We start from the raw sequence: 25,326 nt of genomic DNA, 5'->3' as shown, positions 1-25,326 counted from the left end.
GTCTATGAGTTTTTGTTTCTTTGTCTTGTTTGTTTTTGCTTTCAATTTTACATTCCAGATACGAGTGAAATCACATGGTTCTCAAGTTTCTCTGTCTGACTTACTTCGCTAGCATGATAATCTTAAGATCCATCCATGTTGTCACAAATGGCACTATTAAACTTTCCTTATGGAAGAGTAATATTCCATTGTATATATGTACCACATCTTCTTTATCCATTCATCTAAGAACACTTCAGTTATTTCCATGTCTTGGTCACCATGAATAATGCTGCAATGAACATAAGGGTACATGTATCTTTAAACATAAATATTTTCAGATTTTCGGTGTAGATACCCAGAAGAGGGATTGCTGGGTCATATGGTAATTATATTCCTCATTTTTTGAGGACCTCCATACTGTTTTCCATAGTGGCTGTGCCAATTTACATTCATACCAGCAGTGTATGAGGGTTCTTTTTCTCCACAGCCTGTCCAACACTTGTTATTACTTGTCTTTTTGATGATAGCCATTCTGACAGGTTTGTGGTGGTGTCTCATTGTGGTTTTGATCAGCATTTCCTTAATAGCTAGTGAAGTTGAGCACCTTTTCCTATATCTGTTGGCCACTTTTATATATTCTTTGGAGAAATGTCTGCTCAGGTTCTCTGCCCATTTTTTAATTGGATTGTTTGTGTTTTTGTTACTGAGTTGTATGAGTTCTTTATATATTTTGGATATTAGCCCCTTATCGGAGGTACAGTTTGCAAATATTTTCTCCCATTCAGTTGGTTGCCTATTTCTTTTGTTGATGGTTCCTTTTGCTGTGCAGAAGCTTTTTAGTTTGATATAGTCCCATTCATTTATTTTTGCTTCCTTTGCCTTTAAGGTCAAATTCATAATTTTTGCTCCTCATTTTGTAAAGTTATTTTCACTAGATACAAAATTGAGGGTTGAATTTTTTTCTCTTGGCACTTTATACATATGCAAATGTCTTAGGGCCTCCATTATTTCTGATGAAAATTCAGCTGATACTTACACCATTGTTCTCTTGTATGTAATTTGCCACTTTTCTCTGTCTGCTTTGAAAATTCTCTACTTATCATTCATGTTACGCAGGGGAACAATGATGTGCCTAAGTGTAGTTTTCTTTGTATTTACCCAGCTTGTATTCACTGAGTTTCTTACATATGTAGTTTTATGTTTTTCAATATGGAAAAGTTTTAGCCATTATTTTTTCCAGACATTTTTTTTCTGAGCTATTACCTCTCTCCTTTACACTGCGATTCAAAAAAAAAAAAAAAAACAATTACACACACACACATATAAATGTAAAAACAAACAAATATATATATATATATAAATTTAAAAACAAGGAGAACCCCTAGTGATTTGTGAGATCACTAGGGGGTCTCCTTGTTTTTAAATTTTTTTCTCTGTTCTTCAGATTTTAAAATTTTTATTGATTTTTCTTCCTTTCCACTGACCCTTTCTTCTGCCACCTTCATTCTGCTGCTAAGCCTACATAGTGCTTTATTTTTTTATTTCAGATGCTCTACTTTTCAATTCTTGAATTTCCATTTATTCTTTCTTTATAGTTTTCATTTCCCTGCTGAGATTTCCCTTGCATTTTCTCATTATGCCCATCTCTTCCTTTAAGCACTTGAATATATTTATAATAGGTGTTTTAAAGTTTCTATCTTCTAATTCAATCTTACAAGCTACCTCAGGGAAAGTTTCAATTGACTGGCTCCCTCTTCTCACCATAATGGATTACATTTTCTTACTTTGTTGCATGTCTAGTTATTTTGCATGTTTTTATTGCAATAGAATATACATAACACAAAATTCACCATTTTAAAGAGTACAATTCAGTGGCATTTAGTACGTTCACAATGTTTGTGTCTTCCAGCTTCAAGTCAGCAGTTATGCATTGAGTCTCCCTTGTGCTTTGAATCTTTCTGATCTCCCCTCCTACCACCCATCAGAGAAGACCCTCTGCTTTTAAGAGCCAATATGATTAGACCAGATCCAATGAGGTAATAACCCTACTTGAAGGTCAAGTTGCCATATAACAAACATAACATGATCTTGTCAGTGACATCTCATCACAGTCACAAGTTACAGGATTAGGGTGGAGTATCTTCAGAGGGCTGTTTTAGAAATCCTGCCTACCATACCATTGATTGATAATCTATTGTGTACTTGGCACCTTAAGTGTCAAACTTTAATTCCTAATGATCCTAAAGACATGCATTATAATTCCTACTTAATATGAGGAAAATGAGGTATAGAGATTAAAAGTGCTTGTCTGTATTTAACATGCATGAAAGCTGTGTTTCAACTCTGGCCTGGCTGACTCCAAAGTGTGTGCCATTAATTATCATAGTGTATTGTATCCCCAACATTTAGCTGCTGATGTGTCAGGAGCCAATGCTAGGTAATTGTAACGTAGCATTTTACAGAGGATGAAATCAGCAAAGATCACCAAAGTTATTTTCTTTCTTTTCTTTCTTTCTTTCTTTCTTTCTTTCTTTCTTTCTTTCTTTCTTTCTTTCTTTCTTTCTTTCTTTCTTTCTCTCTCTCTCTCTCTCTCTCTCTCTCTCTCTCTCTTTCTTTCTTTCTTTCTATCTTTCTTCAATTACAGTAGACACTTAATATTATTTTATATTAATTTTCAGTATACAGCATAGTGTTTAGACATTTACATAACTTACTAAGTGATCCTCCCAATTAGTCTAGTACTCACCTGGACTATACATAGTTATTACAATATTATTGATTATATTCCCTATGCTGTTAAAATATTTTCTTAAGCAAAAAAATAAATAAATAAAAATTTAAGCAACTCAACTAATGCATATTTTGCTATTTTAAAGTGTACTTGGTTATTAACTTAAACAATATTTGAATTGATTTAGCATAGTAATAAAGACTTAGGATTAATAGCATTTTTCACCAAAAGTAGTTTTTTAATGAGAGTATACTAGAAAGTAGACAAAGAAGAGGTGGTGCTTTTTTTTTTTTTTCGAGGGGTGCAATTCTTGGCTTGTGGTTCCGAGAAGTGAGACTCACCTAAGATAGAAATGCTTTGCGCAGTTGACCATTTTCCATTGAGTTCAATGTGTAGACGAATGTGATGATGTTCTTATATCAGGTTGCACATAGCTTAAATTTATATTTGAAAATGACTTCATTTTTCAAAATGTGGATTACTTAGCATATAAAGTAAGGTGTTTTTATAATTGGCCAGCTCAATCTATCTTTACAATAATCAAGAATACTAGAGGAAAAGATAAAAAAACCTAAATGACTCATTCAGGGGATAAAAATCCAATCACACATGAATATTACAACTGACCCATTCTAAAAAGAATAATTCTTTTAAGAAAAAGTAGGCATTGGTGGAAAAATACGGGGAGCAGCAAAAGTGAATGTAGCAGGACTTCCTGTTTCAATTCTAAGATGTGAAGTGCTTGAAGGCCTTCACGCGTGTTCTTACAGTGAGAAAAAGCTGAACAAACCTAAAATCAATCACTTTCAGAGAAAACCAGGGAATTGGAGTCTCAAGACAAGATGCCACTGCAAAATCTAGAAAGACAGGAATATCCAGACAGAGACAGGCACCAAGAATTACTTACTTGGAGAAAAGCCACTGAAATCGAAAGCTGTAGGAACATTTAGATCATAATTTTCACAAATTGCTGAAAACTGAGAATGGACTAGAATAAGAGTGAGACATTTAGGTGGGGGGCACAATCTTAGGGGGTTGCCTCATGCTAATACAGGCTTTGACTATAGGAACTCCACCAAGTTCTCACGATGAGAATTTGAGAACCATCCTCTTTTGGCCCTGGCTTGGGGAAAGGAAGAGTAATCATTATAAAATATGTCCAAAGTCTTTTTTCATAACAAAAAATAACACTCCAGGAAAAACCACTTTCCCAGAGCTTTATCCTAGAGGGAGAAGATAACTCTTCCCATTCCAGTCTCATCCAATCTTTCTGCCTCACCAAAGAGAGAAAAGAAACATAGTCAAGAGGGGTCAAGGTTTTAAGAAATAAACTGGGAATTCTGCATCCAGAGAATGGAGAAGAAAACAGGAGGAGAAAAATCTATTCTCCTGGAGAAATACTAGTGAATGTCACAGCCCAAAAACACAGACAAGCTAATAGGCTGAGCTATAATCAGAAGATTATGGAATGCCCCTCGCCAGCACAACTTATTTCGTCTCATCATCAGGGCTCTAGTAATAATGACAGTGGATTATGGCTGTGAGACACAGACTACCTCTGAGGAGGAGTAGCTAGGGAAGCCCAAAGTCAAGAGGGGAGATTGTAAAAAGTACACTAGAGGAAATTGATGTCTGTCACTTATACGTATCTACACCAAACATTAAAAACAGGCTAACTCCTAACCAGACAAATATTACCTTCATACTAAAGTCCTATTTACTTCAGTCCCTGTTACCCAATATAGCATGTTTGACATTTAACTAAAAAATTGCAATGAGTGCGAAAAATAAAAAAAAATAAAAACACAGATAAACAAAGCAATCATCAGAGCCAGATATGGCACATATTTAATTATCAGATGAGGAATTTTAAACAACTATGATTAATATATTAAGGCTTCTTATGGAAAAAGAACAACGTGCAAGAACAGATGGGTAATGTAAGAAGAGAAACGAAAACTCTAAGATAGAATCAAAAGGAAATGCTAGAAATCAAAAACACTGTACCAAAAATAAAAACGTCTATGGGCTCATCAGTAGGCTTGACATGGTTGAAGAAAAAAATCAGTGAGTATAAAGATAGATCAATAAAAACTTCACAAACTGAAAAGCAAAGGAGAAAAAAGGAAAGAAAAAGCTTTGACCAGCTAAGAACTGTAGGATAATTCTAAAAGATGTAAAATATGAACAAATGGCATACCAAAAAGAGAATAAAGAGAGAATAGGACAGAAAAAAATATTTCAAGAAAAGCTGGATGAAAACTTTGCAAATACAAAACAAATAAGCAAGTAAATTATTTTAAAAACCTACAACTTGTCATATGATATTCAAATTTCAGAAAACCAAAGACAAAGAAAAAAATCTCGATCCTTCTAATTAGCCTAGAACCCACCTAGCACTATATATACTTGTTGCAACATTATTGACTGTATTCCCTATGCTGTACTTTACATCCCCATAACTGTTTTGTGACTACCAATTTGTATTTCTTAATCCTGTCACCTGTCACCGAGCTCCTCAATCCCCCATCCCTCTAGCAACGATCAATTTGTTCTTTGTATCTATGAGTTGTTTCTGTTTTGTTTGTTTGTCTATTTTGTCTTTAGATTCCACATATAAGTGAGAGCATAAGGTATTTGTCTTTCTCAGTTTCACTTATTTCACTTAGCATAATATCCTCTAGGACCATCCATGTTGCTGCAAATGGTAAGATTTCACTCTTTTTATGGCCAAGTAATATTCCATTGTGTATATGTACCACCTCTTATTTATCCAGTCGTTTATTGATGGGTACATAGGTTGCTTCCATATCTTGCCTATTGTAAATAGTGTTGCAGGTAATTGTAATTAGTTATAAAATAGTCATGAGGATGTAAAATACAGAATAGGGAATATAGTCAATAATATTTTAATAACTCGGTACGGTGTCAGATGGTTACTAGATTTATTGGGGTGATCACTTTATAAGTTATATAAATGAATAATCACTATGTTGTACACCTAAAACTAATATAATATTGTATGTCAACTGTAATTGAAAAATAAAAAATATTTAAAAAAAGAAAACACCTTGAAAGAAAATATTGGGAGAAAAAAAATCCAGCAGCACTTTACAATGTTAATACTATTGTGAACAAGTGTGCTACCTCCAAAAATCCACGGAAAGACTCATGTTAGAAAATTTATTCACATAATTTACTACACTACTAAGTCAAGGAAGGGAAGACAAATGAAAAAATCAGAAATTTAATAAATTTGAATGGCTATCATCAACAAGACAAATAGTAACAAGTGTTGGAGAGGCTGTGGAGAAAAAGGAACCCTCATACACTGTTGGTGGGAATGCAGACTGGCGCAGCCGTTATGGAAGGCAGTGTGGAAGTTCCTCAAAAAATTACAAATAGAATTACCATATGACCCAGCAGTCACTCTCCTGGGTATCTACCCAAAAAATCTGAAAACATTTATCCATAAAGACATGTGTGCTCCAATGTTCATTACAGCTTTATTTATGGTGGCCAAGACATGGAAACAACCAAAATGTCTTTCGATAGATGAATGGATAAAGAAGTGGTATATATACACAATGGAATACTATTCGGAATTAAGAAAAGATGGAATAAGACCGTTTGTGACAACATGGATAAATCTTGAAGTTATAATGCTAAGCGAAATAAGTCAGACATAAAAAGCAGAGAACCATATGATTTCACTGATATCACTGATACCAAAAACAACAAAAGAACAAGACAAACAAATGAGAAACAGAAACTCATAGACACAGACAATAGTTTAGTGGTTACCAGAGGGTAAGTGGGGAAGAGGGTGGTTCATGAGGGTAAAGGAGATCAAATATACAGTGATGGAAGGAGAACTGACTCTGGGTGGTGAACACTCAATGTGATTTATGGATGATGTAATACAGAATTAAACACCTGAAATCTATGTAACTTTACTAACAATTGTCACCCCAATAAATTTTAATTTAAAAAAAAGAAATTTAATAAAATTTGGAAAATATTTTTTATATAAGCTCTTAATACAATTGGAATAGATGGACACATTGCTAGAGGAATAATAACTTTTTAAAAACTATAATAATGCAAATCAGAAACCCCTTATTTGTGCTGGAAAAGAAATGCCAGAATAATCAACCTCAAAACTTAATGTCCATAAGAATCCACTGAGATTAATGAAATGAAGTTTTAGGCCACATTCCCAATATTTGAGGGTATGTGTATGGAGGAGAGATCCAAGAATATGCATTTTTCAGTTCTTCTTGTGATACTGATGTAGGTAGTTCATGGATTACACTTTGAGGCTCTACATAAGAGGCATTGATTTCAGTAATTACTAAGAAAGGGAATACTGGGGCGGCAGGTTAGCTCAGTTGGTTAGAATGCGGAGCTCTTAACAACAAGGTTGCTGGTTCGATTCCCACATGAGCCACTGTAAGCTGTGCCCTCCACAACTATATTGAAACAACTATTTGAATTGGAGCTGATGGGTCCTGAAGAAACACACACACACACACACACACACACACACACACACACACACACACACAAAGAAAGAAAGGGAATATTGCTTGTGGTAAAAGGGTGGTCTTTGAAGTCAGAATGTCCAGTTAGAATTCTTATAAGTTTGTTATGAGGATTAAGTAAACTAATCGGGGTGGCCAGTTAGCTGAGTTGTTTAGGACATGGTACTAATAGCACCGAAGTTGGTGGTTCGATCTCCGCATGGGCCACTGTGAGCTGCACTCTCCTTAAAAACAACAAAAAGGTCAACTAATCAACTAAAGCACTTAGAATAGTGTCTTGAACATGACATATTTCTGGAAAAAAAAATGTTATTATTATTGATGTCTCTAGCACCACTGTGATTTAATATTATTCTGAAAGAACCAGACAATGCAATTATACACTATTAGAAATGATGAGACAATATCTGCATTAGCATTACTGAGTATCATATGGCATTACAGCTGAAAATAATCAAAATAATGAACAGAAAATCATTAGAAATTGTTTTAGTAGGTGTCTAATTATAAAGTTAATACTATATATAAATAGATCACCTACCTACAAACAATATTCAGGAGATACAATGACATAATATACCACTTAAAATAGAGGATGAAATAACCAGAAATTAACTTTACAAGAAATTTGTAGGACCTTTTTAGGGAAAACCTGAAAAGTGTACTGAGGGACATAAACCATATTTAAATAAATGGAAAGACAAATCTTGTCCTTGGTTAGGAAGACTCCATATTGTGTAGCTGTCAATGTTCTTAAATTAATCTATAAATACAATTTTGCCATAATGAAAATGACTCCTCTTTTAATTTTGCAAACTGATTTTGGAAAAATTAAAGTGTGAGCATACAGCTGGGATGGGGATGGGGGATACAACTGAAAATAAGTATGGAAGCAGAAGGGCTAGCCATAGTAGATATTAAATTTCTTAATAAGAGTAGATAAAGCAACATAACAATCATGTTGAAATAGATCAAATATCGGGTAGCAGAGAGCCAAGCAATAGAACCCCAAATGTGTATGAATTTATAATAAAGATGGAGCATACACATACACACACACACACACCCATGTATTCAGAGTCTGGTTGGACTTACCATCATATAGATATTGGTCAGAACAATATTTATCACCTGACCTTCATAAGTTCCAATAACTAATGGGCTATACTTATGTTCTAGGTTCCCAGAAACTATAATCAGCTTCATGCCAATGTCCAGTTATGCCTGAAATTTTTGATTGTCATCTTTTTCCTGTGCCCTATTACACCAATAAATAGCTATACGCATTCCTTGGGGAAGACTCTGAGGAGAAAGCTTACAATATACTTGTGTCTTTCCTTAGCAATGTCAGATTATTTCTTCATTCATGAGACAAAATTACTCAGATTTGGTAACTGGGCCAGAGATCACATCCCTCAGTTGTGATGGCTGAAGTTCAGCCTCTGTTGACAAGATCCAGTTATACAAATCAGTTCCCTTCTTAGTAAGGCATGTGTTGATTTCAATTTCCTTCTCTGGAACCCTGTGACACATGCATGAACCACAGCTAGAGACCTCTATATGTCAGGCCACATCTGGTGACCTCCTTACCACAGACGTCCTGCTGCTTACTATCATATTAATCCCCGCCTTGTTTCTGGTAGTTTACTGGTGTCATCTAGGCCCAGTACCTTGGCTCCTTCCATTCCCATTGCAGTCGTGGAACTCACTTCAAATGTGGTGCTTCTTGTTAGCAGTCCAAGGGAGATCACCCAGTATGAAGCTTTATTAAAAAAAAAAATCTTGGTGCCTCTCTCACCCATGTATTTCCCATAAGAAGGGTAAAGGGCAATTCTTCTGGGCTCTCCTCATGAACGAAATGACAGAAAAGTTAAGCAAGAGGTAATATGGCACCATTCCCATCTCCAAGGTGATTGCTTTCTTTTCTTTACAAATGCCGAAAGACTTTTGACAATTCAATGCTATTTAGTGTGAGTCACCATTTGGTCAAGATTTGCATTAGACAACTCAGGTAGACAAGGAGATGTACCATCCAACTCCCCTTTCAAGGAAGGACGTGCTGCCCAACTCTGGGGGATGCAGTCAGCTGACAGTCTCTTGCTGTCAATATTTGCAGTCTACCTCAGCTGCAGTGACTACCTAGGCCAAGGTAATACCCTTACTGGGTCAGCCTGCATCTGTTGACTGAGGTAGGAGTATAAATGCTAGGCTATTTTAATCCTTCACAGGACATGCTGATGTATGAAATTTGCTTTAGAGCTGGCCAGGTGGAAGAAAACAGTCGAAAGTTTGGGGGCAAGAAAATCTGGGGTAGATGGACAATAGGAGTGAGAAAGAGGTATAAAGACTTTTGTTTTACATGTTAATACCTATCAGAGAGCATGAACCATGAAAGAGGTACTGAGATGGTTAATTTTATGAGTCAAATTCACTGGACCAAAGGATGTCCACATAACCGATGAAACATTATTTCTGGGTATGTCTATGAGGGTGTTTCCAGAAGAGATTAGCATTTGAACTGGTGCACTGAGTAAAGCAGAATGCCCTCTCCAATATGGGCAGACATCATCCAAGCCTTTGAGGGCCGAATTCCACAAAAAGACCGATAATGGTTGTATTTGTTCTCTGCCTAACTGATTGAGTTGTGACATCAATCCTCTGCCTTCAGCACTCCTGGTTCTCAAATCTTCAGGCATGGACTCTCCGGCCTTTGAACTATGCCTTTAGGGTTTGTCTCAAGTGCAGAAACCTGACTCTCTCAAAGTCACACATTTCCCAGGGAACACCGTATCTAGTGACTAATCAAGCAATCAAGTTCCAGAATTCTAACCCAATACCGCGTACCTCTAGTGGGCGATATTTAATCCAGAGCTTCCAGAAGAGTTGGTCAAGGCTTTATAAGGCCTGTATCACAGTTTAACTTTCAACTCTGTCAAATCCTGCCACCTCCTCAATGTTGATCCATAATTAAACATCATGCAGCCAAAACTCTGCCTCAGCATCTTCCAGAGAACCCAATCTGTGAATCCAGTAAACTTTTAGAGCCACAGCTGGCTGCTCAAGCTAGTACATAGATACAGAAAACTTTTGTAATGATGAAAGACATGAAGAAAGTTACTTCCCACAGAAGAACAGTATAGCAAATTTGGCCATGCCTAAAGAACCTCAAAGACAGAGTTCTTGGTTCTTGGGCTTTTTTCCATAGGTGAGTACATAAGACAATTTTTATGTAATAAAAAGTAAATACTTGGTCTTTGTCCCCAGTTCCTGGCACAGCCTTAGATTCTTCAGGGTGATAAGTGTCTTTTGTGTGCTAATGAGATCAGTGTGTGTGTGTGTGTGGGGGGGGGGCTAGATAGCTTCAGGATTGGGGCTAGTCACCAGAAAAAGGCATGATTACAGGCTTAGAATTTTCAGCTCTATCCTTCAACCTCATGGGAGGGGAGTATGACTAGAGATTGAGTTAATTACCGTGTTTTCCCAAAAATAAGACTTAGCCGGACCATAAGCTCTAATGTGCCTTTTGGAGCAAAAGTTAATATTAAGACCCAGTATTGTATTGTATTGTATTGTATTATATTATACCCGGTATTATATTATGTTGTATTGATATTATATTATACCCGGTATTGTATTATATTGTATTGATATTATATTACAGACTGTTCTTATATAAAAATAAAACCGGGCTTTATACTAATTTTTGCTCCAAAAGACGCATTAGAGCTGATCGTCCAGCTACATCTTATTTTCGGGGAAACACGGTAGCAATGGCCACTGGTTTAATCAATTAGGCCTATACAGTAAGACCGCCATAGAAAACTAGTGAAAAGGGTTTGGAAAACTTCCAAATTGGTGAACACATTGAGGTTTGAAAAGGTAGCGTGCTAGGAGAGGGCACGGAAGCTCCATGCCCCTTCTCCCATATCACGCCCATGCATCTCTTACATTCGGCTGTTCCTGAGTTGTTGTATCCTTTATAACAAACCAGTAGTAGTTAAGTATAGTGCTATCCTGAGTTCTGTGAGCTGTTCTAGCAAATTAATGAACCTGGGGAGGGGGTTCTGAGGCGGGAATCATGGGAACTCTCCTGCTCAGCTAACTGGGACATCAAGCACTATGGGATTCAAGGTTTTCATCACATCCTCAGCCAGAAAGCTAATGGGTCCATAGCCATCTCTTGGTATAGTTAACACTTCCTCCCTGCTTACACACCTTCTTCTCCTTGTGTATCACAGACCTTGGAAATATTACAATAAGCTGGTCTTTTTTTTTTTTTTTTATCGTTTTGGACATCCAGTAAAAAGCTAACATGAAGATAGGATCATGAATATGAACTCAGGTTTCTATCTTCTGAAACTCAGATAGTTTACAGTTATGGAATAAATGACAGAAATACTGAGGGGACATAGGAACTCAGAGATGAGCCCAGGAAAATACATTTTGTTCTATCATTTAAGGAAAGTTAAAAGTACCATCTCTGAATAGATCAAAGTCTCCCTAACACTATCATGGCCTCTAAAAGTTCTTATTCATTAAGCAAGTGACAACTGAATTTAAAGGCAATATTTTCACAAGAGTTAATGGCTAAATTATAGCATTCTGAAAACTAATAAGTTCAATACTAGCGTATTGAATCATCTCTTTAGTGTGAGCTTGTTAGAACTATACATTTTGGAAAAGGTATAAGAACACAGAGAGCTTTAGTCTTAAATTTGATGACGATGATGATGATGATGGTGATGTCAAAAGTATAAGAGTACAATGAATATTATCATTTTTTTAAAAGATTTTATTGGGGAAGGGGAACAGGACTTTATTGGGGAACAGTGTGTACGTCCAGGACTTTTTTACAAGTCAAGTTGTTGTTCTTTCAATCTTAATTGTGGAGGGTGCTGTTCAGCTTCAAGTTGTTGTCCTTTCAGTCTTAGTTGTGGAGGGCACAGCTCAGCTCCAGGTCCAGTTGCCGTTGCTAGTTGCAGGGGGCGCAGCCCACCATCCCTTGTGGGAGTCGAACTGGCAACCTTGTGGTTGAGAGGACAGGCTCCAACCAACTGAGCCATCCAGGAGGCAGCTCAGCTCAAGGTGCCGTGTTCAACCTTAGTTGCAGGAGGCAGAGCCCACCATCCCTTGCAGGACTCAAGGAATTGAACTGGCAACCTTATGATTTAGAGTCCACTGGCCCATGTGGAAATCGAACCGGCAGCCTTCAGAGTTAGGAGCATGGAGCTCTAACTGCCTGAGCCACCGCGCCGGCCCTCATTTTTTATTAAGAAATTCCTCACTTTTTTGCTTCATGGCCACATATCCAGTGAATTACAATATTGGCATGCTGGTTAAATGTGTGCTTTGGATTAAGTCTATGAGAAATGAGTTTATAAATCTGGTTTTGTCACTTAATAGTTGTATGACCCTGAAGAAGATACTTAACCATTCTAAGATTCAGAATTATCATTTGTGAAATAAACATAGTACTGAAATTGTGACATAGGAGAGAGACCCCAGCCTCCATGCCCTCACAAAGATCAACAATTAGCTATCCATGAACAAAAACAGCTCTAGAAGAGCTCTGCATCCACTTAAGAGACTTTAGCAACATGGTGGAACAAAAGAACCCCGAGTATAATTGCACAAGAAGCAACCTGATAATCCAGGATAATCTCCCCATTTCAAAATCCTTAATTTAACAATATCTGCAAAATCCCTTTTAACCATGGAAAGTAACATATTCACAGATTTCAGGGATTAGATGTGGTTATTTTGGTAAGGCAACTCATGTGTGTTTTGGGAGGATAGGGCAGAGTAGAGACTTCTCGATTTGTATGTTTAAAATTTTGTATCATCTTGAGATTATTATGCTAAGTGAAATAGGTCAGACAGAATAAGCAGAGAACCATGTGATTTCACTGATATGTGGTATGTAAAACTGAAAAAAAACAAAGGAACAAGACAAACAAATGAAGAAACAAAAACTCATAGACACAGACAATAGTTTAGTGGTTACCAGAGGGTAAAGGGGGAGAGGGGTGGTAGATGAGGGTAAACAAGATCAAACACATGGTGATGGAAGGAGACCTGACTCTGGGTGGTGAACACACAATGTGATATTTAGATGACGTATTACAAAATTATGCAGCTGAAACCTATGTATCTTTACTAACCATTGTCACCCCAACAAACTTGAATAAAAAAAAATTTGTATCGTGTGCATATATTATCTAATCAAAAATAAATACAAGTTCATCAGGTGATCAAAGTAAAAATGAACAGTGATAGGTGGATAGTATGTACCCTCGATATAATGTGCCCTTGAATGGCATTTTGCCTCTGTGGTCTTCCTCCCCAAAACACATAACTCCAAGTCTCAGCATGAGAAAAACAGACAAATCCCAATTGAGGAGCATTGTACTAAATATCTGAACAGTGCTCCTCAAAACTATCAAATGACTATCAAGATAATCAAGAAAATGGAATGTCTAATAAAATGCCACAGTGATGCCTAAGGAGACATCACTTTTAATGTAATATGGTATCCTGGATGGAATATTGAAACAGAAAAAAGACAGTGGGGAAAAACTGAAGACATCTGGCCTTTAATAAAGTATGGCCTTTAGTAATAATGTATCAATGTTGGCTCAATAATTGTGACAAATGTACCACACTGATGTAAGATGTTAATAATATAGGAAATTAAGCATGGGGTATATACTGAATCTTTGGAGTAATTCTGTAAATCTAAAACTATTCTAAAATTGAAAAAATATTTAAAATAATCGAATTTCATAGTTTAAATATTAGGTTGGTGCTAAAGTACCTGCAGTTTTTGCAATTACTTTTAACCTTTTAAACCGCAATTACTTTTGCACCAACCTAATATTTACAAAGCATGTGAATTTAAAAGTAAAAAACACTAAGAATTTCACAAAGATTCATTGAAATGATTGTTATACATGCTGTATATTTCTCTGAGCGGTGTAAATGTCTAACTATTACATTGCTTTGTACACCTGAAACTAAAAAACATAAGAAAGTAAATGGAAGCAAGCACTATTAATAATTACACTTGACAACAAAAGGTACAATTCAGGAATCCAGGTCAGATATTATAGATAATAGTTTCAATATTATTTATAAAAATCAGGACAAAACAAAAAGATAAACAGACAAACACACACACACACACACAAACAAGAAATAAGATCAACTAATTTTCCTACTGGTCCAAACAACTTTGTTGTTTGAAAAACACATCTTTCATTAGACAAAATTCAGTCTGCAACGAGATCAGTGATCTTTAAATAAAGAGAATTTAGAGCACCCTAAAAGACAAAGCTGCTGTAAGGAAATCCTGTGCTGTTTCTCATTCTTTAGATTCCATAGCCTCTTCATAGATTTTTTTTTCTCTTACAAATGCTACAAATAGAGGTTTTCTTTGCTGTTTAAAACAAATCTATGCAAACTTACTTTGTTTTGTTGAGAAGAGGCAATTTAGGAATAGTAAGATATTCCTGCTCCCCTGAAAAAAGAGGCATGGGAAGAGAGACACTTGACTAGTTGAGAGACTACCGATTGGGGGAATCTAAGCACAGAAGCCAAGGCAGTGGCTAGATGAGTAAACAAGCTCCCCATCTTTCTCCCAGATCTGATTCTCCCTCCAGTGTTTTCTATTTTGCTTCAGTTTTGAGTGACCATTATGTCCCAAACTGACCTGGATTCCTGGATTATCCCTTTTGTTGTCAAGTGTAATTATTAATACTGCTTCCATTTACTTTCTTTATATTTATTATTTTTCCTGTGGGGGGTGGGGGTGGGGGAGAAACACACACACACACATACACACACAGAGGGTGCCAAAAAAAATGTGTACACATTTTAAGGAAAAGTGTATTAAAATTGTAATAATATATATCGATAACGAAAGATGAATACAAGTCATGTTTGACTTCTGCAATTACAAGAGATGCTCAAAGTGGTTACCATCAGCGTCCAGACACTTCTGATTATGGCGAACTGCTGCTTGAGCACAGATGACATCTCTTAAAGTGTGTATACATTTTTTGGCACCCCCAGTATATATATTTATATATTTATTTAATTAATTATAGTTTACATTCAATATTGTTCTACTACAGCTTCAGGTGTACAGCGCATTTGTCACCATCTACACAGTCTATGAAGTGATTCCCCCTGATCCAGTTACTTTCAAATGTGTCCTGGTTTGGGTAATAAATTACGTGACAACCCTTTGTTTCATTGCACCATCATCTCTTCCTTTCACAGAAACCTGAGCATCAGACTGATCTAGAATGTTTTTTTGCTTTATCACCCCTGAGGTCCATTCAATTATTTTCCTAGAGATTCTACTGTATCAGTCCTTTTGGTGGCTGCCTCCCCCTCCTCCCATCTGCCACTGCCCTGGATCAAACATCATCCTAGTTTTTATATTACTAGATTACTGTACTAGCCTCCTGCCTGGTTTCTTGCCCTCCAATTCCCATATCCTTCCCTATCCCAATCTATCCATCACACTGCACCCTACACTTTTATTTTTATTTTTTTAAATCTGACATCACCGCTGTACTTAAAAAATTTCTATGATTCCCCATTGCTTTAATAATATAGTGTATACAACATAGCATGACATATAGGGCCCTTGTGTTCTAGTTTTCACTTGCTCTGGAATTTCAAGTCTCTCTATTCTCCCACATTCATTGGCCTATATCTGCTTCACTATCCCTTCAATTCTGTATTCCATTCTCCAGTCACATCAAACTCCTCGCAGGTCACATTTTTTTTTTAATTAAAGTATATCGGAGTGAAAATGGTTAATAGTTACATAGGTTTCAGGTGTACAGTTCTGTAATACATCATCTGTATACCACATTGTGTGTTCACCATCCGGAGTCAGTTCTCTTTCTATCACCGTATATTTGATCCCTTTTACCCTCATCTACCACCCAGCCCTCCCACCCGCTTACCCTCTGGTAACCACTAAACTATTGTCTGTGTCTATGAGTTTTTGTTTCTTCATTTGTTTGTCTTGTTCTTTTGTTGTTTTCTGTTTTATATACCACATATCAGTGAAATCGTATGGATCTCGACTTTTTCTGTGTGACATTTCACTTAGCATAATAATCTCAAAATCCATCCATGTTGTCGCAAATGGCACTATTTCATTTTTTGTTATGGCAGAATAGTATTCCATTGTGTATACCATGTTTCCACGAAAATAAGACTGGGTCTTATATTAATTTTTGCTCCAAAAGATGCATTAGGGCTTATGTTTGGGGGATGTCATCCTGAAAAATCATGCTAGGGCTTATTTTCCAGTTTGTTCCTATTTTCAGAGAAACATGATATATACCAGATCTTCTTTATCCAATCATCTATCGAAGGACACTTTGGTTATTTCCATGTCTTGGCCACCGTAAAGAAAACTGCAATGAACATTGGAGCACACGTGTCTTTATGCATAAATGTTTTCAGATTTTTGGGGACATACCCAGGAGAGGGATTGCTGGGTCATACGGTAATTGTAGTCGTAATTTTTTGAGGAACCTCCACACTGCCTTCCATAGCGGCTGCACCAATCTGCATTCCCACCAACAGTGTATGAAGGTTCCTTTTGCTCCACAGCAGGTCACTCCTGACATCATGCTCCTCTTGCTTCTGTGCTTTCACACGTTTCTGTGCCCAGCCCAGTCTTTCCAACACCACTTCTTTCATCTGTTTAACTTGTATCAATGGGAAGGTCTCAATTTAGATTTCATTTCCGTCAGGAAGCCTTTCCTCATTCCCCAAATCCAGCTTAGCTAATCTTCCTCTGGGTTCCTATAATACCTTTGCCTCTCCCCTTATAGTTTTCATACCACATTATCCTTATTTTACTCATAAGGAATTATAAATTTGAATCTTAGGTAAATTCTCCAAGCTCACAAAACTAATAAAAGACTAAGGCAGAATTTAGACTGAAATCTGCTTTACTCCAAAACACCACACCGAACTGCATTTCTTTCATTCATCAAAATCTACCCATGGGTGCCAAAAAGTTGTTTAACATAATTTGACTAATTTTATACATGTGTTTTTTTAGTGCCAATTCACCAAGGAAAGCACATTTGACACTCACGGTAATTAATTTCCATTTCTTTTTAAAATACTAAACCACCATCAGAAGCCAAGTTCTTTTATCAGTCTTCAGTGGCCCAAGACTACAGGCCTAGAGGAAAAATGGGTCAGAGATACAAAGAATAAGTCTTGGATGCATCAGACTGGAGGTGCAGACAGACACACTGCCAAGTGGAGATAGCTAAAACCTCTTTTGCTGTGAGCAGCCGCTGTCATTTGTTCTTTTGTTTTAATGAGACTTTTAGCCATTACATGTGGAAATATGTCTGTTAGGTGACCATCCTAGAAGTTGGGTTTTCAATCCCTTTATTTCTTCCCTTGTTTCCTGCTTCATCTCATTGCAAACCAATAAGATGTAAACCCCTCTTGTGACCCATGTGAAAGGACCTGAATTCTGTGCAACTGGGATATGGGCTTATATACGCAGGTCTCATGGACTAACAGATTGCAAGATGGGACAATAGGATCCATGTGATTAAACACACTTTGGAAGGAGACTGAAAAGTGGTCTACACTCAGCAGTAAGACACTGACTCCTCTACCTTTCTCCCTCTGTACAATATACTTTGTGGCAGCAGGAAGAGGGAGGGAAAATAATTCAAGTAACAATTGCTTGCATAATTGCTCGCAACATAAACCAACCCACAACGGCAACCAAAACAATGAGTTTGGTTACTGCCCAGTCCAAAAGTGCTTCCACTAAGTAATGACAACAAGTAGGACGGGTAGGGCAATTGGAATTCACCTATACCTGATTTATTTATACTTGTTTTGACCATGACAGTAGGAAGATAAATGCAGATAGATACCATGTCCAAAATGCTCTAGATAAGTGCCTCTCAAATACTAGTGTCATAGGAATAACGTGGGGTTCTTTTCAAAATGCAGCTTGGAAGTCAGTATGTCTGAGTGGACCCAAGATTCTGCATTTCTGACAAGTTCCCAGCTGGTGCTTGTCCAGGGACCACACTGTGAGAGAAGAGACTCTAGAGCTCCCTGGTTCCGTGTATTACTTTTATTTACCACTCAAGACTTTCCACATATGATTTCAAGTTCTGTGATCTCTTCTAATCCTCTCACAATCCGTCCTAATTTTCTCTGAAAGCCAGCACTTTCAAAAGCACATATGAAAAAGGACAATTCAGTTCGCAAACTTTTCACTGTGTAAGTGCACGGTGGAAAGTTTGTGAACTGAATTGTCCATTTTGTGTATACTTCTGCCCAGGATTACTAATGACCTCCTTTACAAGTTTGTTTTTTTTCTAATTACAATATCATTAGCAAGGGGAGGGCTTTCCATTTTGGGGGTTATGGGGGAAAGGCTTGGAACCTCTGCTCCATTCATTAAAATTGTATTTCTTGGTTAACCTCATTTTTTGGATCACAAAAATGTAAACAGTCTTTCTCCTCTTTCCTCCACATTTCATCTTACCTGTATTGTCATTTGTCTAACTGATCAAGGCAAAGTCTCCTAAATCCACCAATTTAATACATTCTGTTTAAGCTAACAGAACACACAAGATACTTCTGAGAATTTATAATTACATAATTATATCTTACCATCACCTTTAACCAAATGCATTATATGTACTTATTATGTCAACTAATACAGTTCACGCTACAATATAATACCTTTTGCTTCTATAGGAAGGGAAAAATAGTCTCTGAAAGAGTATAAGATATACTTGAATCATTCCTAAACCAATACCTTAGGACTAATAATGTGTCTTGGAAAGAAGAGATTGTTTCCATTTATCTATCACTGCATAACAAACTACCCTATAAATCAGTGCAATAAAACAAAATCAATCCTTATCTCTGATGGTTCTGTGGTTTGATGGGCTCAGCTGAGAGGTTCTCACTGGGGTGTCTCATAAGGTTGTTTCTTCATTCTTATGTTTGGTGCGAAGGCTGGGAGAGTTGGAACAGGTGAAGGCTAGTTGGGAATCTCTTTCCCCATGATGCCAGTTCATATAACATGAGCTTCCTCACAGCATGTTTGTCTCAGGGAAATCAGATTTTTTACATGGCTGTTGGCTTCTCCCAAATGGAGAGCTACAAAAAGCCAAGACAGAGGCTGCATAGCTATGTATGACTTAGCCTGAGAAGTTACACAGCATCACTTCTGCCATATTCTACCGTGTTTCCCTAAAAATAAGACCTACCCCGAAAATAAGCCTGTTAAGATTGTCAGCCAGACGGACACATTTAGTATGTTATGACAATGTTTCAGAATAAGATGACATGACTGTATTTGAATAAATGTAGATTGCTGTACATGAAAAAATAAGACATGCCCTGAAAATATGCCCTTTTGGAGCAAAAATTAATATAAGACTTGGTCTTATTTTCGGGGAAACACAGTATTGGTCAAAGAAATCACAGGCTAATCCAAATTCAACAAGAGGAATAGACTCAATTTGTTGATGGAGGAAAGGCTTATACATGTGTAGAGTGGGAAAAAAATGATAGCAGTCATCTTTAAGAGAAATTACCACAAGAACAATGTGGCAAAAATGAATGAAGTATGTTGTTATTGTCCCAGTAAACTTCTTTAGGGGCCCCTACACAATATATTAAAGTTGGAGGTCAGGAAAGGGTTACTAAGATTACTTCTTTAGGTATATAAATTTTGAATAACTGTGATGTATACCAGAAACTAATGTAATATTGTATGTTAGCTATATTTTAATAAAAATCTTTTAAAAAGAACCACTTTCACATAAGAAGCCTTCAAAAAGAAAGAAAGGTCTAGGCATATCATAGAACATGTATATGCTCATTAAAAAACCAAACATGCATAAAACCACAATGAACTCACTCAATGCAGGCTTATAGTGGAACAACAGTGCAAGGTTGTTTTTGAAAAATATAAATGAACAAATGAATATATAAATACATCTCATTGCTACCATTGCTAGTTGTAATCCCTTATTGGGGAGTGATTGATACTTTTCAAAGTCCCCTTAAATTTATTTGATCCTCAGAATCACTGTGGGAAATAGAATCTGTTCTGCTCTAGCTCATTAAATGGATGAGAGTCATGGGAATTTAGGTGTGAGGTGATGAGGCAGAAAAGGGTTAATAAAAATGAACCTGAATGGGGACTGCCCAGACCTGCATTTCCTCCCCAGGAACCGCCCAGCTTATCCCCTAGAAATAAAGATGTCCAAACCCTCCTAAAAAGAGGAGATAAGACCCAACTGGTATTAACTGGTTCCTCACACGTGTGCAAACTATGAAAACCTGCCCCTTAGTTGAACTTGAGCTTAATTAGAGTGCAATGAGAAATGAATGAACATTAAGGCTTGCCCCCCCCCGCCCCCATGGATTTTTCTGTATGCATTCTGGGTAAGAGCATGCACAGAAAGAAACTAGTTATATAACCAACATATGCCAATCAAATGACCTCAGCCTATACATCACATGTCCTGCCATAAGGAAATTTACCTACACTTTCCTATATAAGAAAAAGCTTACCTAAAGTTAGGTGCAGTCTTCTGCCCAGGCAATGCCTAGGCCGGCTTCTTTCTCCTTGAATAAACTTACTTCCTTGCTCTCCTCATTTCAGTCTGAGTCTGTGAATTGTTTTCACCTTTTGCAAACCACCAGGGGTGAATTCCAATGACAAAACATGAGGCACATTTAAAATGCACAGGCATGAGTAACAGTGTCTAACTCCAATATTCACTCAGATTATCTCTAGGTTTTTGCTCCCATCTTTGCAGTATTTTAAACTTTTTATTCGTACACTCCAATTCTCCATATCAGCATCAGGACGGCCATGTTTTGCGAACCCACTTTTCTGGATTATTACTGTTGGCCCATCCCTCTTGACCTCTGAACTTGCTTGACCACTTTGCCTGGACTCGTGTCAGTTCTGAGTGAAAAATCCTTCCACCAATATCCCTAGCCTTGAGAAATGCATGCCAGCTGAGTTATCCCATCAACTGACTAAACACAGAAGAGTACACTTTAGGCAAATACTGTTGCCATTTTACAAATAATGAAAGAAAGGTGCAATGAGGTTAAGAAAAGTTTGAATGGTGCACAGTTTCTGTAAGTTGCAACTGTGATTTGACTCCTCCACTATCATTCTTTCTCTTTCTCCGAGCAGCCTCACTTAATGAAGTGTAAAAGAAGAAATTATAGATATCATAATTTGGGGGGACTTAGTGTAGAAAGTACAGGAGACTAACAGTAGAAGGAAGTCAGAAATGATCTAGAGCTGGAATCAAGAGAGAGTGGTTCAGCTAGAAGCCTGGGCCCTAGACAGATCACCGGAAACCCAGTCTCATTCAGGACACTCAGCTAACATGTGCTGCACTAAGGGTCCCAACCCCATTACCCCTACTCCAAAGTTTGTGTTCTTTCTGCTACGCCAGGCTGGTGAGAAGTCATCACACCTCAGTGAAATGGGACTGGATCCTGCGTAGGGCACCAAGTACCAGTGGAAAAATGTATGTAGTGCTAGCCCACAGGCAGACTGATAACTATAAACGATCATTTCTGTTGACCATTCATTGAGTGTTATACTAGATCATTGCCTGGCATCTCATTATTATTTTCACTCCTTCCATACTCTTCTCTGTACCTTTGGGGCTGAAAGCCTGGAAACCACAGTTCCCAGATTTTCTTTGCCAGAAGGGTTCTACTATAGAATCTACTAATGAGAGGACTTTGTGTGATGGGGAAACTGACCTTAAAATTGTTCCCTGCCACATGGAACGGAGCTAAAATGGTGGCCCCAGTGGAGAGAAAAGTCCCCAGTCTAAGCCCCAGCCCACTTCCGCATAACCCCCTCCAAGCCACACCTTGAGCCAATCACCAGACGACACCTACCCCTTGCCCAACATAAGGAAGTCCCCAACCCATAAAAACCTGCTCAAAACCTTGCTGGGGGCTCAGTCTTTTGGGAACGATCCCACTGAGCCCGCCGGCGTAATAAAGCTGTGTTCTCCCTGATCTCCGCGTGCCGCTTGAGTCTCTCGGTCCTTGACGTTTTTCTGCATCATGTGTAAGATTTAGAAAGCTAAAGAGGAAGAAAAGCCATTACTCCTTTCCAACAGAGAGAGATACATGGGGAACTGGAAAATGTGAAATTTTTAGTGATTTCAGCAGACGTACCTGAAAGGCATCCACTGAGAGTATCAGGGACTGCCGCTTGTACTTTCTACACCTCCAGATAGGCTGAAAACCAGCAGTGGTCCTCCCTGGCCTTCACCTAAAGAAATCTTCCAAAAGTTTGGTAAGCATCTAATTCCTTGTATTAAATCCCTACGGGGGTGGGGAGAAATGAGCGAATGGGGTCAAAAGACAAAACGGAAAAAAAACTCCTTCCCGATAAAATGCCTTGAGTGCTTTTAACTTTTCTGACCAAACTCTGGCTAATACAAAAACTCTGCTGGACATCTCTTAAGAGTTTTGTATACTTTCTCTCCTTTAATCATCCCATTAAGCCTATGAAATTGGTGTTATTATTTCCATTTGAGAGATGAAGAAATTGAAGCTCAGAAAGCTAAATTGATTTTCTAAGGCCATTCAACAAATAGATTCCTGAGCCAGGATTTAAATATGGAGATCCTACTCTTTACTATTATACGAAACTGGCTGTTGACTGATGGTTTGTATGCCAGAAACATAGGAGAGATTAAGGGAGTCCTGAAGGGACCCTGACATTATGTTAATTGTTTTCAAGGAGCAGAGGGGCAAAGAGTGCCTTAATCACTTAGGAAGCATTTACACATTTACTTTTTAAAACTTCACCTTACTCTTCAACCAGGGTATATCAGTCTTCCCCGGGGAGGTGATAGCAGGGAGTGGTAAAAGATTACAGATTTTTGAATAAACTTTCATTGAACTGTTCTCCAGACTGTTTTGATACAAAACTCTGGTTGGAAACCAGGACTACAGAGCTACCAAGTAGTTTATACTTGACAAAATATTTCGCCACTGCTCCTACCTTGGATATGGTGACAATTCTACCTTGGATATGGTGACAGTTCTACCTTGGGTATGGTGAAAATTCAATAAGCCCTGTTCAATTCTGCTTCAGGCACTGGGCAAGGTTAAGTTTTCAGGTAGAGAGAATCAGTAAACTGATCTGAATAAAGCTGGTGATGGAGGAGTTTTTCACAGAAAGTTTTCAATAAATGTTGTTGACATCTTTCTTACACTTGGAATAGTGTCTAAGATATGCTTTTGTCTTCTTCCCAGTAAGTGCCAATATAGTCTGTCTGTGCAGTAGCTGTCATTACAGCATTACAATTCAGCAAAATGACTGTGGAGATTCAAGTTACATTTTATTCAATTGAAAATGAGGCCTAGAACTTTAATCAAATACTTCTCACCTTCCAGAGATGCAAGCTTAATGTGTCAAGTAAATCTCCAAATAGAGTCACTGCCTGCATTACCCGAGTCTGTACTAGACAGAAACACTTACCTCTGCAACCTATCTTCATTTTGGTTTCTGCCGGATTTCTGATACCTTATTAGCAAGCTTCTCCACAAACCTCGCTCTCCCTTTCACATAGCAGTCTGTTACAGAACATTCAGAAATTAGAAAAGAATCACCCTTTGGATTCCTAATTTTACTAGTATGCAGTTCCTAAGACAATGGTATCACCTCTTCTCTTTAAAACATTATTGTTGATTCATTTACTCAACCAATATCTTACCAACTATTTATTTACCCTGTAGTATTGGTCAGACACAGTTTTAAGGTTTGAGGATACAACAGTCAATAAAATAGATCAGCCCTTCAAGAAGTTTTAGGTACTGTACACATACAGTGGGGATTAGGTGTGAGAGAGATCTGAAATTCACAAGATTTGAATGGGAAAGGTATTAGTTCCAATCTGATAAGGGAGTCTGTATTTAACTTGCCTAACCATACAATTTCATTTCAAAAGTGTTAATTCATTAAAAGTGTTTATAGACTGTTTTCTATGTGTTTTACATTGCACTGGATGCTGGCATTAAAAAAAAAAAAAAGATTAGTAAGAATCAGCCTTAAGGATTTCAGTCTGGGGTGAGCAACAGTTGGATAAAGTAAGATATAAGGCAATACACACTCTGATGCATAATATACCCACTTTGCTGGAAAGGTTAGGGACATTTGATTTGGGTCCTGGAGAATGAGGAGTTTTTGCCAGACTGAGAAAGAAAGGAGTGCATTCCAAAAGAGGGAAGAGCTTATGCAAAGTAACTGAGGTATGCTCTAAAATGGTGCTTTCTGCTTGGAACACTGGATATCAACGTGCTGCATAGTAGAATCACCTGAAGCTCTACCCCAGGCCAAAATAGCATTGGAGTTTGCAGAGCTACCATAGTTGAACTTGACTGAACAATGATAAGCAACATAACCTTATCCTTAATGACAAAGAAATCTCTCCTGTAGCTGTTACCCGTCACCCTCTGACCTTGAGTGTGAGAGATCTGTACGATTACTAAGGTAACATCCAAAAGTTCTTTACTTTGATCATAAGCCCTTTCCTGCATCAGCCCTGGAATCAAGACTGTTCAAGACCACTCCCTTCACAGGTTCCCTAATGAATTCATTATAAAAGTTTCTACCATGTTTTCCAATAGTGACATTTACAGGATTCATTCATAAATCAGATACTGACTATGACCCTCTTTAACTCTGCTCTTTGCTCCCTTTCTGACAGGGAGTTTACACAGTCTGTCGTATCCACTTGCTATCGCTAAATATTGAGAAAACAGGAGATCTCTCAGCCAAAGAACTGAGGAAACTTGGCTTAATATTCCCACTGCTGCTAATCACTTGTATTTTGAATCAGACTTTCAAATGTGGTGGAAATAGCACCACACTGAAACTAAGACAGGTATGGATTCAAACATCAGCCCTGTTCACTGCCTAACTACAATTTGGATAAATAAGATTTCCAAGCATCAGTTTCCAACACTATATTAAAGAAT

Source organism: Rhinolophus sinicus, chromosome X (genome assembly GCF_036562045.2).
Source record: "Rhinolophus sinicus isolate RSC01 chromosome X, ASM3656204v1, whole genome shotgun sequence".
NCBI classification, from domain to species: domain Eukaryota; kingdom Metazoa; phylum Chordata; class Mammalia; order Chiroptera; family Rhinolophidae; genus Rhinolophus; species Rhinolophus sinicus.
This window is presented reverse-complemented; position numbering follows the sequence as displayed.